At 35.1% G+C, this 11,211-nt stretch overlaps 1 long non-coding RNA gene across 1 annotated transcript; it reads left to right on the top strand.

Annotated features, from left to right (window-relative positions):
- Window positions 1-9,523: 9,523 nt before the first annotated feature.
- On the top strand, window positions 9,524-10,388 carry LOC110697759. Its single transcript, XR_002506564.1, has 2 exons — window positions 9,524-9,574; window positions 10,216-10,388. It is a non-coding gene; the product is annotated as an uncharacterized LOC110697759 (long non-coding RNA).
- Window positions 10,389-11,211: the final 823 nt, after the last annotated feature.

Raw genomic sequence — 11,211 nt, 5'->3', positions numbered from 1 at the left:
GGAACCCCTTGTAGCCACATCATATCTCCTCCCACCTTTCAAATTTACAGTCCTTTCTTCATAAACCACTTTGAGCCTCGTCTAACGATAGACCTTTCTTTTTTCAACCTACATCTACCTAACCTTGGGATGGGATGGTGTGTAACTTATGCAATTCTAAAAAAAAAAAAAAGCTTGAGTGACTTCAAAAGATTAAAATAGCAAAAAAACAAAAAAAATATAAATATAAATAAAAGTGTACAAAAGGGCAAGTGTTCCAATGTCTTTGATATGAAAATGTCTTCGATAAGAACACGTCTCAAATTGCGTCGCTGTCGAGTGCTCGGTACCATTCCTGAGAAACATGAATGCCAAGTGAGTGATAGACCACATGATCGGGATTGCCCACACTTATAAAAATGAAATAAATGCTAAAGCAAGAGAAATAGCTAAAAAAGAGTAGAAACTCAAGCATAACAACAAAAATTCAAAAGCAAGGTTGCACACCTTGGGGGCTTATCTAGGATCTTGAGCTTTTATCCCCTTCTTCTATAACCTTTAGCCTAACCACGTTACAACCCTTAAAAAAGAACCTTTTGGAGGTATACACACACTTGTGCGAGGTTCGGCTAGAGCTACGTTCGGCCTGATTCCTAACGATTACATAGGCAACCTCACATGGAGGTGCGGCCGTAATAAAAATGCATTCATATTTACATTCATAATTGATCATATCATGGGATCTCCTATGCTCATCCCTATTTACTTAGAGCTAGACTTGGGGGCTTGATCCTTACATCATTAGCTTACCTAGCCTAAGAGTCACCACTATTTGACTCTTTTTAAAATAATATATTTCCACACACTTAGCCCTTGAGGCTTAACTTTAGTGTCACTATCACACACATCACACATACATGACCAAATATACTTCCCTTAGGAACCCTTTGTCATGGAATCTTAACATAAAGTTGAAGCATGCCTTGTCGTATAAACATCACTCATCATTGCATCGAAGTATGAAGTGCTTAGCCTCCATGCCAAAGTTACCCAAATACTTTCATCATGGAGTCAACCATTGAGATAGCCTAGGATGGATTAATCCTTGCACCTTGAGAGATAGTATCAAATGACATTTGACTAAGCTCATTCAACATGCACCTTCAAAACTTTGATTCTTTTTCGCGTCTTTCTTTTTCAAGAGAAAGTCGGTACCCTCCACAAAAATGACGGAAAATTTTTTCTTTTTACATTTTTCGAGTCGCAAGATCACATTACAATGCACACACGGGTCACGAGTCACACGTGTCATTTCACTTTGAATCAAGTCAACCTCGAGTCAGTCGATCACAGCGAGTCAAGTTTATGCCTTGAGTCATGCAAGTCAATGAGTCAAGCAACACTGAGTCTTAGATTTCAACCCTAAGATAATTAAAGAGATTAGCAAACTTCTATAGTAAAAAACAAATACAGGTGCAGCAGAATAGGGAAGACTGATGAGTGACATTTATGTCGCTCTTAGGACAGTCTTTTCTGGTAGTTTTAGTAATAATTCGGTCCATTTTAGTATGTTTTTGCTATGATCTGCCTAGTTCGAGTATTCTACCTTTGTGGCGCGTAATGCGTACTCATATGGTTTAGGTAGTCTATGCTCCCCTCCCCTTTCGTTGTATTACGCCTTGCTTTCTTGTTCCATGATTGCAGGTGTATGTCGTTGATTCGGAGATGGAAGGAACAAGGGCAAAACGGGAAGAAATTCAGACCAGGCAAATGGCGTGGGCGCGCCACCAGAGGAGCGGGCGCGCCACCTTTAGGCGCGGGCGCGCATCCCTTGAGCGCGGGCGCGTTGATGAGCTGGACCAACCATTAAATACCCACTTTGGAGCGGGCGCGCATTTCTAGGAGCGGCCGCACCATCATTTAAAGCGCGGGCGCGCCATTGTTAGGCGCGGGCGCGCATGTCTGCTGCTGATTCAAATCCCGGTTTCAGCCCAAATTAACAAAAGGGGAGGCAAAACGACTAACTAGGGACATCATTCTATCATAGAGATATTATTTGAGCATAGAAACCTTAGAGGAGAGCTTTTAAGGAATTTTTCTAGGTTATTTGTTTTAGCCACTTTTGTATTGAACAATCTTGATAGTTTTTAGTGTAATTTTCATTGCCTATCAACACTAGTTTTACTCTTAGTTTTTGAAGAAGTAATTTTGCAACATTGATGTATGGTCATGCTTGGAGATTGAATGATGTATGGCTCTTTATTTGGATTTCAATGAAGGATTTGGTACATTTCTCTATTTTCTCTTGTTTTTATGATTAAAGTTTCTACCTTTGTTAGTTTAGTTGATAAAAACTTTGTCTTTCTTACTATTCCATTGGTTATAATGTTGCTTAGTATGATTGTAGTTGTAGTTATGACTAGTGAGTAGTTTCTTGTTGCTAGGGGTTTGGTGAAGATATGCTTTGAGTTTGATGTATGCTAGGCTAGGTTAATTTGGAATATTTGTGATTAAATCTTCCTTGTGCTTATACTTATTAGCCACTCCATGTTTATGGCCATATGCATGTTGTGGTTTAATGACGTGAACTAAATCATGACGATAGTGCGACTTAGGAATAGTCATTAGATGATTTATTATTGCATGACCTTAGCTTGTATTCCTTACGACGATAGTGTGAGTGTATGCTAGCTAGGAAAGCTCTTAATCCCGATAGGTGATTAGAGAGTATTCTTGATATTGCCTTGTATGAGTTGCTTGGGTTACATGTAAACCTATTTTCCGATGCCTAATTCCGTTGAATTCATAGCATGTTTGATCCTTCCCCCTAGTGCTTGTTTTAATTGTTATTCTATCCCCTTTAGTCATTACTTTACCCACCATACTTCTTGATCGAATTAGATTAACATTAGGAGATAAATAGCGGTGCTTAATCGTTTCCCTGTGTTCGACCCTTAACTTGCCTCTATGCTCTTTTAGTTGCATGTTTAGCACTACAAATATCATTTGATAGAGGTGTCTTAGTAACGACCTAAAACACCGCCTGTCAAAGACCCTACTCCAATTCCTGGCGCCAGAGATATTTCAGCAGCGACAGAGCTCGAAGCCTCTCAAAAAGGTAATTTCGACCTCATACAACAATTTCGGGTTCCTTGGTACGCCAGTTAGGCCTTATAAGCAATTTAACATGATTAAGTAGTCAGTTTGATTACAATCACAATAAGTGATCGAACTGATGAAAGATCGTCTCACTTAGCTTAAAGCGCCTAATCACGGAAACACTGACGTACTGGTTTTAGCGGAAGCAAAGTTCAAGAAAGCTTTAGAGATCGATAAACGTTGGTCTTCGAAATTTTTTCTTCAGAATATTATCGCAACAAACATTCAATCATCAAAGCTCTTTGTTAAGAGACGCGTGGACATATCATCAAAGCTCTTTGCTCTAGAGACGCGTGAGCATATCATTCGAGCTCTTTTTTTCATAGACGCGTGGACATATCGCCAAAGCTCTTTTGTTCAGAGACGCGTGGACATATCTTCAAAGCTCTTATGTTCAGAGACGCGTAGACATTTCCTTCAAAGCTCTTTTGTTCAGAGACGCGTGGACATTTCCTTTAAAGCTCTTTTGTTCAGAGACGCGTGGACATTTCTTTCAAAGCTCTTTTGTTCAGAGACGCGTGGACATTTCTTTCAAGCTCTTTTGTTCGAAGACGCGTGGACATATCACCAAAGCTCTTTTGTTCAGAGACGCGTGGACATATCTTCAAAGCTCTTTTGTTTAGAGACGCGTGGACAATCCTTTCAAGCTCTTTTGTTCAGAGACGCGTGGACAATCCTTTCAAGCTCTTTTGTTCGGAGACGCATGGACATATCATCAAAGATCTCCTATTTTAAAGCTCTTTCGCTCAGAGACGCGTGAGCATCTTATTATCTAGCTCTTTGTTTAGAGACGCGTGACCATATAAAAAAAGAAGCTCTTTGTTCAGAGACGAGTGAACATGAAACAGCAAGGTGGCGTTCCCTAGATTGTGGAGAATTGTCACAAAAAACTTAGGATTGTTTCAAGAAAAGCAATCTTAGATAGTGTTCCCTTGGACGTGGAATATTATCATAGAGGAGGAGGATCGTTTCAGGCAAAGCAGTCTTCTATATTGGAAGCAGTTACAGGCGTAGCGGTTTTCAAGTGGGATGGCATTCTCTAGCTTACAGGAGGTCATCAAAACAATAAAGCGGCAGCAAATCGATTACTTTCAGAGACGTGTGCTCGACGGTGCAAGATACTCGTTTCTTAACTCTTTTATCTGTTTAACTAACGCTAGTTTGTAGGTATCGGCGTTACAAGAGTGATTTAGGATCGCAGAACGTTCTGAATCATTCTCCGTCCCTATCGATACTTTGACTTTCGTTTTCGAAACATGCGTTTCTCCAAACTCAGTCAAAGTGGGGGCTTCCGTAGACACCGATTTGTGTCTCCCCAAAACCAAACCAAGTGATGAGTACCTTTCACGTCGAATCATAATCGAATGAAGCGAAACTGTGGAAAGTTTAGTGTTGCGAAAAGTTTTAATTTCTTTTCTCTTCTCTCTGTTTTTGAAAACTTATTTAAGAAAACAGCCAATCCAGTTTGGTTGGTCCATTATATGAGTCCAATAATATTGTATTTGGATGGGGCTTTACAAGAGCTTTCTAACGATATATTATAAGCCCAATTCCGATGAATATTGAGGAAGTTATGGCCAATTTACCAAACTGGGCCCGGTTTGAGCCTTATAGGCGGCCCAATGATCTAGGGGAGGGCCTAACATGATTTATCATTCCTAATGCAATTAGGAATGGTTTTAGTCTTCTAGATTCTTCTAGAAGATTATTTTCATTCCTAATTCAATTAGCATTGATAAATTGACTTTCATCGACTTTTTAGAGTTTTAATTAAAATCAAAGAACATTTTTGAGGAAAAGATACGATTTTATCCTCCTGTACGGCAAAAATTATCTGATTTTCGAAAACGCGTCAAAAACAAGACTAGCGCCTGACGCCAGGCATTGGCGCCTGGAGCTAGGTCTGGCGCCTTGCGCTTGCATTGGCGCCTGGCGCCAATCAGCTGGCGTTGGCGCCAGCTCTGTTTCACGTGCGCCGGATGCTCTGTTTTGATAATTTATCTTTTAGGCTGATTTCTCTATAAATAACGTATTAAAAACTCCGTTTTCGATAACCAGATTTCACCTACAACCAGTTTTCAATTCTCTTTCATTCTCTTTAATCATTCGCTAATTCTCATCAATTCTCATTCTTCTCTTTAATCATTCACCATCTTTCTTTCTCTCTCTCTTTTTCTAAACTTGCTTTTTACATACAAAATTCCGCATTCACAAGATCTAGAAACACCTAGCCTTATTCGAAGCTGCCTTCGCCCTAGACGTGAAAGGTTTAATTTCTGAGGGTTTGGTCCAAAATCTTTATTTCAATTATTTAATTTAATTGTTTGTTTATTATTTTTCCTTGAAGTTACTAACGTGTGTATTTTGTTATTAGAAAGAGGTACGAGGCATCAAAATAAGTAGTTTTATTGATTTATTGATGTTATAATGTAGAAATCATGTTTATATTGTTGTTATGATATTCCTAGTATCATGTCTAGGGTAAATTTAATATTAAATATGATTGTTACGATGCTTCCTATGTTCTTCCTAATATTTATGATTTCTAGTATCATGTTAGGGCTAAAGCTTTGATTTTTTATTGCTTAGTGACATGCTAGGATTTGTTATTAATCTTGTTAGTATCATGCCTAGGATCTTGCTATTATTATGCTTTAATATTAACTTGAACATGATTATGATTATTAGGATTATAATTTTATTGTCATGATATTATTATTATTATTATTATTATTATTATTATTATTATTATTATTATTATTATTATTATTATTATTATTATTATTATTATTATTATGTTACTTGTTATTGCTTGATCACACCTTTTATTCATGTTTAAAGGGAATTGGTACTTGTAATCACGCTTAATAAGATAATTAATAATCTTGTTAGGGTTAATTGTGATTATAATTTCAAGTGATCGCCAATAATAGATTTATTTGTGCATTAATATTCAACCAAAATAGATAAACAGGTTTAGGGTTAAACCTATTGATTGCATGTTAGTCAGAAAACGCACATGAATACGATCAGAATAAAGTAGAGGTCTATTATTAGGGCAGGTTCAATATCTTTTAGGTTGGATTTGTACCTTTATCCTCGAACCCATATTCGGTTCTAGACCTTATGGAGTTGACGATCTCTTGGATTGTTAAGGGGTGTAACCTTCACCCTGTGAACGGTTTACAAGTTCCTAAAACTTGTTGGCGACTCTTTGCTCTATCTTCTTTCCCTTTGGACGTTTCCCTTTGGACGCAACCGTACTTTAGTGTATGATCACAGTGGGGTTCAAGCTAGGGGTTAACGCTTGAAATTATTCCCTACAAAGGTAAACTTAGATGTGAAGCAAGGTTGATCATTCCTCAATTCAAACTCAATAAACTACCAACTTTCAAATCAAAAATTCTAGCAACTCCTCCCCCAAGCTTATTCTTTTTCAACCAAACAACAAATATTTTTGTATTTTCTCAATTTTTTTTTATTTTTTTTTTCTTTTTTTCATTTCTTTTTTTTTTTGTTCTCGCCTCTTTTAACTTTTAGCGGCTTTTTCTTTCATTTCCTTTATTTTATTCTCATTTGCTCAAACCATTCAACATAACATATGAAGTCCCAAGAATTGAGGTTTTCACTTCTTTTTCATTCTTTTTCTCACTTTCATTAACCAAAAATACAAATGAAGTCCCAAGAATGCTTCACAAAAACTAATAAAGGTGAAAATAAAGCAAAGGTCCATTGGTTTGTAATGTGGTTATGCCAAAGAAGGGAAAATGGCTCAAATTGGGTTACTAAATGAGCAAATGCAAAAGAAAAATAAAAAAATAGAAAATAATAAAACAAAACAAAAATCTTAATTGCCTTCGTCTTCCCCTAGGTTGGTTCGGTCTTGATCTCGGGTAGAATCAAGCCAAATTCTCGATATAAGCTAGCAATGCCAAGGATCCAAACGCCACACATGCAAGAAATGTGGAAGGCTAGAACAATATAGACACCTCCTCACAAGAATAACGGTAGCGGAGTAGCAAAAATTACCTTTAAAGCTACAACTAGCTAGAGAGCGACAACCATCATACCACAAACCAAGTGAGGTAAGGTCTCATACACTACGTGAAAAAATGAATTTGGCACCGGTTCAAACCCGGCCTAAGGCACCGGTTTGAACCGCTGCCTATGTGGGGGGTGCCAAAAGGGGTTTAAAAAGGCACCGGTTCAAACCGGTGCCAAAAATCGAAATTGGCACCGGTTAACCGGTGCCAAAAAGGCCCACAGAAAATTATTTCAAAGTTTTTGGCACCGGTTAAAAAACCCCCAAAAATAATTTTTTTTTTGTTGTTGTCATTTTTCACTTAAAAAATCAAATTGACTAAAATAAATAAGAACAACAACATATTAATCAAATATCATTGAATATAACCGAAATTTACAGTATATAATCAAGAAAAAATTACAATATACAAATTATAAAATTAAACAATTACAACATATAAATAAATAAAAAAGAACTACAATATAAATAAAAAAAAATATTACAACATCACAATAAAAAAAAACCCAAACATCTAAATCAATATTCTTGATTCTTGATTCTTGATTCTTCAATTATGTGCAATATTTTGGGCCTGCAAAGCAAATAGTATACCTGCGCCAATTAGTTCATCCAACAAAATCAATTAAAATGTATTAGCTGCGAAATTAGTTAAAAACCCATAAATTAAAAAAAAATCGAAAAAATTAAAATCGAAAAAAAATTAAAACCCAGAAAATCGAAAAAATTAAAATCGAAAATTAGTTAAAACCCAGAAAATACAGAAAATGAAGAAAAAATTAAATTAAAACACAGAAAATCGATAAATTAAAACCCAGAAAATTAAAAAAAAATTAAAATCGAAAATTAGTAAAAAACCCAGAAAATTAAAAAAAAATCAAAAAAATTAAAATCGAAAAAAAAATTAAAACCCAGAAAATCGAAAAAATTAAATCGAATATTAGTTAAAACCCAGAAAATCCAGAAAATGAAGAAAAAATTAAATTAAAACCCAGAAAATCGAAAAAAAATTAAAACCCAGAAAATAAAAAAAAATAAAAAAAATAAAAATCGAAAATTAGTTAAAATCGAAAAACAAATAATAATCGAAAAATGAATCAAAATCAAAAAACAATAATAATACCCAAAAATGAAATCAAAAAACAAAACCCAAAAATGAAATCGAAAAACAATTACCCAGAAATGAAATCGAAAAACTAATACTCAAAAATGAAATCGAAAACAAATATCCATAATTCGAAGAAAAATAAATCAAAATCGAAAAAAACCTATTAAAATCGAATAAAAATGAACAGAAATAAAAAATAATAATCAAAATAAAATAAAAAAAATACCAAGAAATCGATTGAAAGAAGTGAGGACGGTGTTACATGTTGGAAGGAGATGTGGGAGAAGGAGATGAGGGAAGAGAAATGGAAGGAGGACGGAGAAGGAGATAGAGAAAGAGGAGGAGAGGAGAGAGAAAGAGGAAGAGAGGAAGAGAAAGAGGAAGAGAGGAGGAGAGAAAAAGAGAAACGGCTGATTGAGTTATTGTGTTAGGGTTGGGGGGCTTTTATATTGGCCGTTTTTTTTTTTATATATTTAATGGCACCGGTTCACTTCAAACCGGTGCCCTTTTATTCTTTTGCCACCGGTTTGAAGTGAACCGGTGCCATATATCCTGGTTCAACTTCCCACCAAATTTTAAGGCCATTTTTGGCATGGGTTTGGACTAAACCGGTGCCAATTAGGGGGTGCCTTTTTGATTTTTTCTACTAGTGATAGCCCTTAAGTTCTACTACCTTGGCAATGTTATATGTGTGAACCAACCTCGACATTCAATTGCATGAAAACCTCTAACAACTAGCAAAGAGGGTATTCTACACTACTACAAAATTGGCCTAAGAGACCGGTTAAGTGCATAACAGGTCTCTTATAGAGGAGAGACCGATTATCTTGAATGACAGGTCTCTCAAAATATCAAAGAGACCCGTCATTTAAGAAAACAGGTCTCTTGAATTTTTTTTTAAAATTGAGAAAAATAGAGAGACCCGTCATTTAAGATAACAGGTCTCACGTAATATCCAAGAAACCGGTCAATTATAATAACCGGTCTCTTGAATGTTATTTTTTTTTTAATTGTGAGAAATTAGAGAGACCCGTTATTCTAAATAACAGGTCTCGAAAAATTTATTCTCCCATATAGTTAGGCAGCCATAAGCCCATTATGTCCCAAACCCTAAACCTTTTCATATTCTCTTGTCCTACCTCTCCTCCTCCTCAACTCATTTTTTTCTGTTTCTCAAGCGAATCTTGCACAAAATATAAAAAATAATTACTATCATTCACTTCTTTCTCAATTTGAAGAAGTTATCTTCACTCTATAGTTTCAAAATTTCAAGATCTTTGGCCAAGGTGAGTGTTTTTCGGTTTTTGTTAATGAAAAATCTAAATTTCTTAGAATTATTGTTTTTCAACATCTTTTTTATTGTTAAAAAACAATAATTTGTCCGATTTTCCGTTTAGCCATGATAGTAGATTGTTTGTTTGCTTGTTAATGTTTTCGTTTCAAATGATATTTTTGCAATTTTATTATGATATTTTCATTTAAATTAAAAACACCTTTCATAGACAAATCTAGTAATTGTTGTCTTTATTAATTTCGTATTTGATTTGTACTTCTGTTTCCATTTTCAATTTCGATTTCAACGTTTATTTTTAAGTTCTGTTTTTTTTTTAATTTTTTTTTATTCCTTTGAGAATTTTTTGACGAATTATTCTATAAGTTGTCTTTGGAATTAGTATAATTTTTCTTGATTTGATTTTGCATGTGTTCATTGTCATTAGAATCGAATTTTACTTTTAGATCTTGTATTTCATTAGTTAAATCGAACAATTTCTCATTTTTTTTATTGTAAACGAATTTTATTTTATTTTATATCTCGTTTTTAAAATTTTTGTTTTTTTCTTTTCAATCTGTCATTGTTATGATTTATTTTCAGATAATAATATTTGCTTTAAATTTTTTTTTAACTTGTGTATATTTGTGGTTGTAGGTAACGATCTCTCAATTTTCAAGTTTGAACCGAAGAAATCTGCAATTGAAGATCTGGAGATCTTTGAATTTTAGTCATCATTTTCGGATTTTTTTTATGTATTGAATTTTCATTCAAATCTGTACTATGTACATAATTTTTGAGGTATATGAAATACAAGAATTATTTTTTTACTTCTGATTTTGTAATGGCGAAATAAATAAAATTAAATAAATTATTATTAATATCGACGAATTGTAATTATAAAGAAATCCTTTTTTTTTTAAATGAGACCAAAGAGACCCGTGAAGTGAAAAAGCGGTCTCACTTTTCTCAAAAAAGAGACTGCTTATCTAAGAAAATAGAGACCGCTTTTCTTATAAAGGCGGTCTCAATTTCCTAAAAATTGAGACCGCTTATATTTAAGAGGCGGTCTTACCTTTCACATTCTAGAGACCGCCTCTAATAAAGTAGTCTCTTTACCAAAGAGACCGCTGCGCTAGAGACCGCCTAAGCATGATCAATCAAAGCTACAAATGCCAAAAGTCAACTCAATAAGGCGCTCATGGCCATCCAAACATAGAAAACCAATCTCAATAATAGACTTTGGCAAGTAGGAGTGAAATAAATCAAGCAATCATGAGACTATGGATTAAGAAACCACCAAGAGATATAGATAACCCCCCAAGCTAGCGAATAGCTACTCCCCCAAGCTAGAATGGAGCATTGTCCTCAATGCTCAAAATAAAGGCACAAAGGGTGGGTGGGAGGGGAAGAAAGAAAACACATTCACACAACAATTCATAATTCATTCAATCCAAATGCATATAAGAAAGCAAATCCAAGATGAGGGAAGAAGGAAAGAGTAAACCAAATGTGAGGTGGGTGTTGAAACCCGCAATTGAGCACGTTGTCCACAATTTCATCTAATTCCTCGTCTTTATTGCTTTTCCAAATGGAAGCAATCGTTGGTGTGCTTCTTCTCAAGGAGCTGAATCCAAAATCCTTGCACATGAG

The sequence above is a fragment of the Chenopodium quinoa genome, unplaced genomic scaffold, assembly GCF_001683475.1.
Source record: "Chenopodium quinoa cultivar QQ74 unplaced genomic scaffold, ASM168347v1, whole genome shotgun sequence".
Taxonomy (NCBI): Eukaryota; Viridiplantae; Streptophyta; class Magnoliopsida; order Caryophyllales; family Amaranthaceae; genus Chenopodium; species Chenopodium quinoa.
The sequence above is the reverse complement of the archived record's forward strand: the minus strand, read 5'-3'. Positions and strand labels throughout refer to the sequence as shown.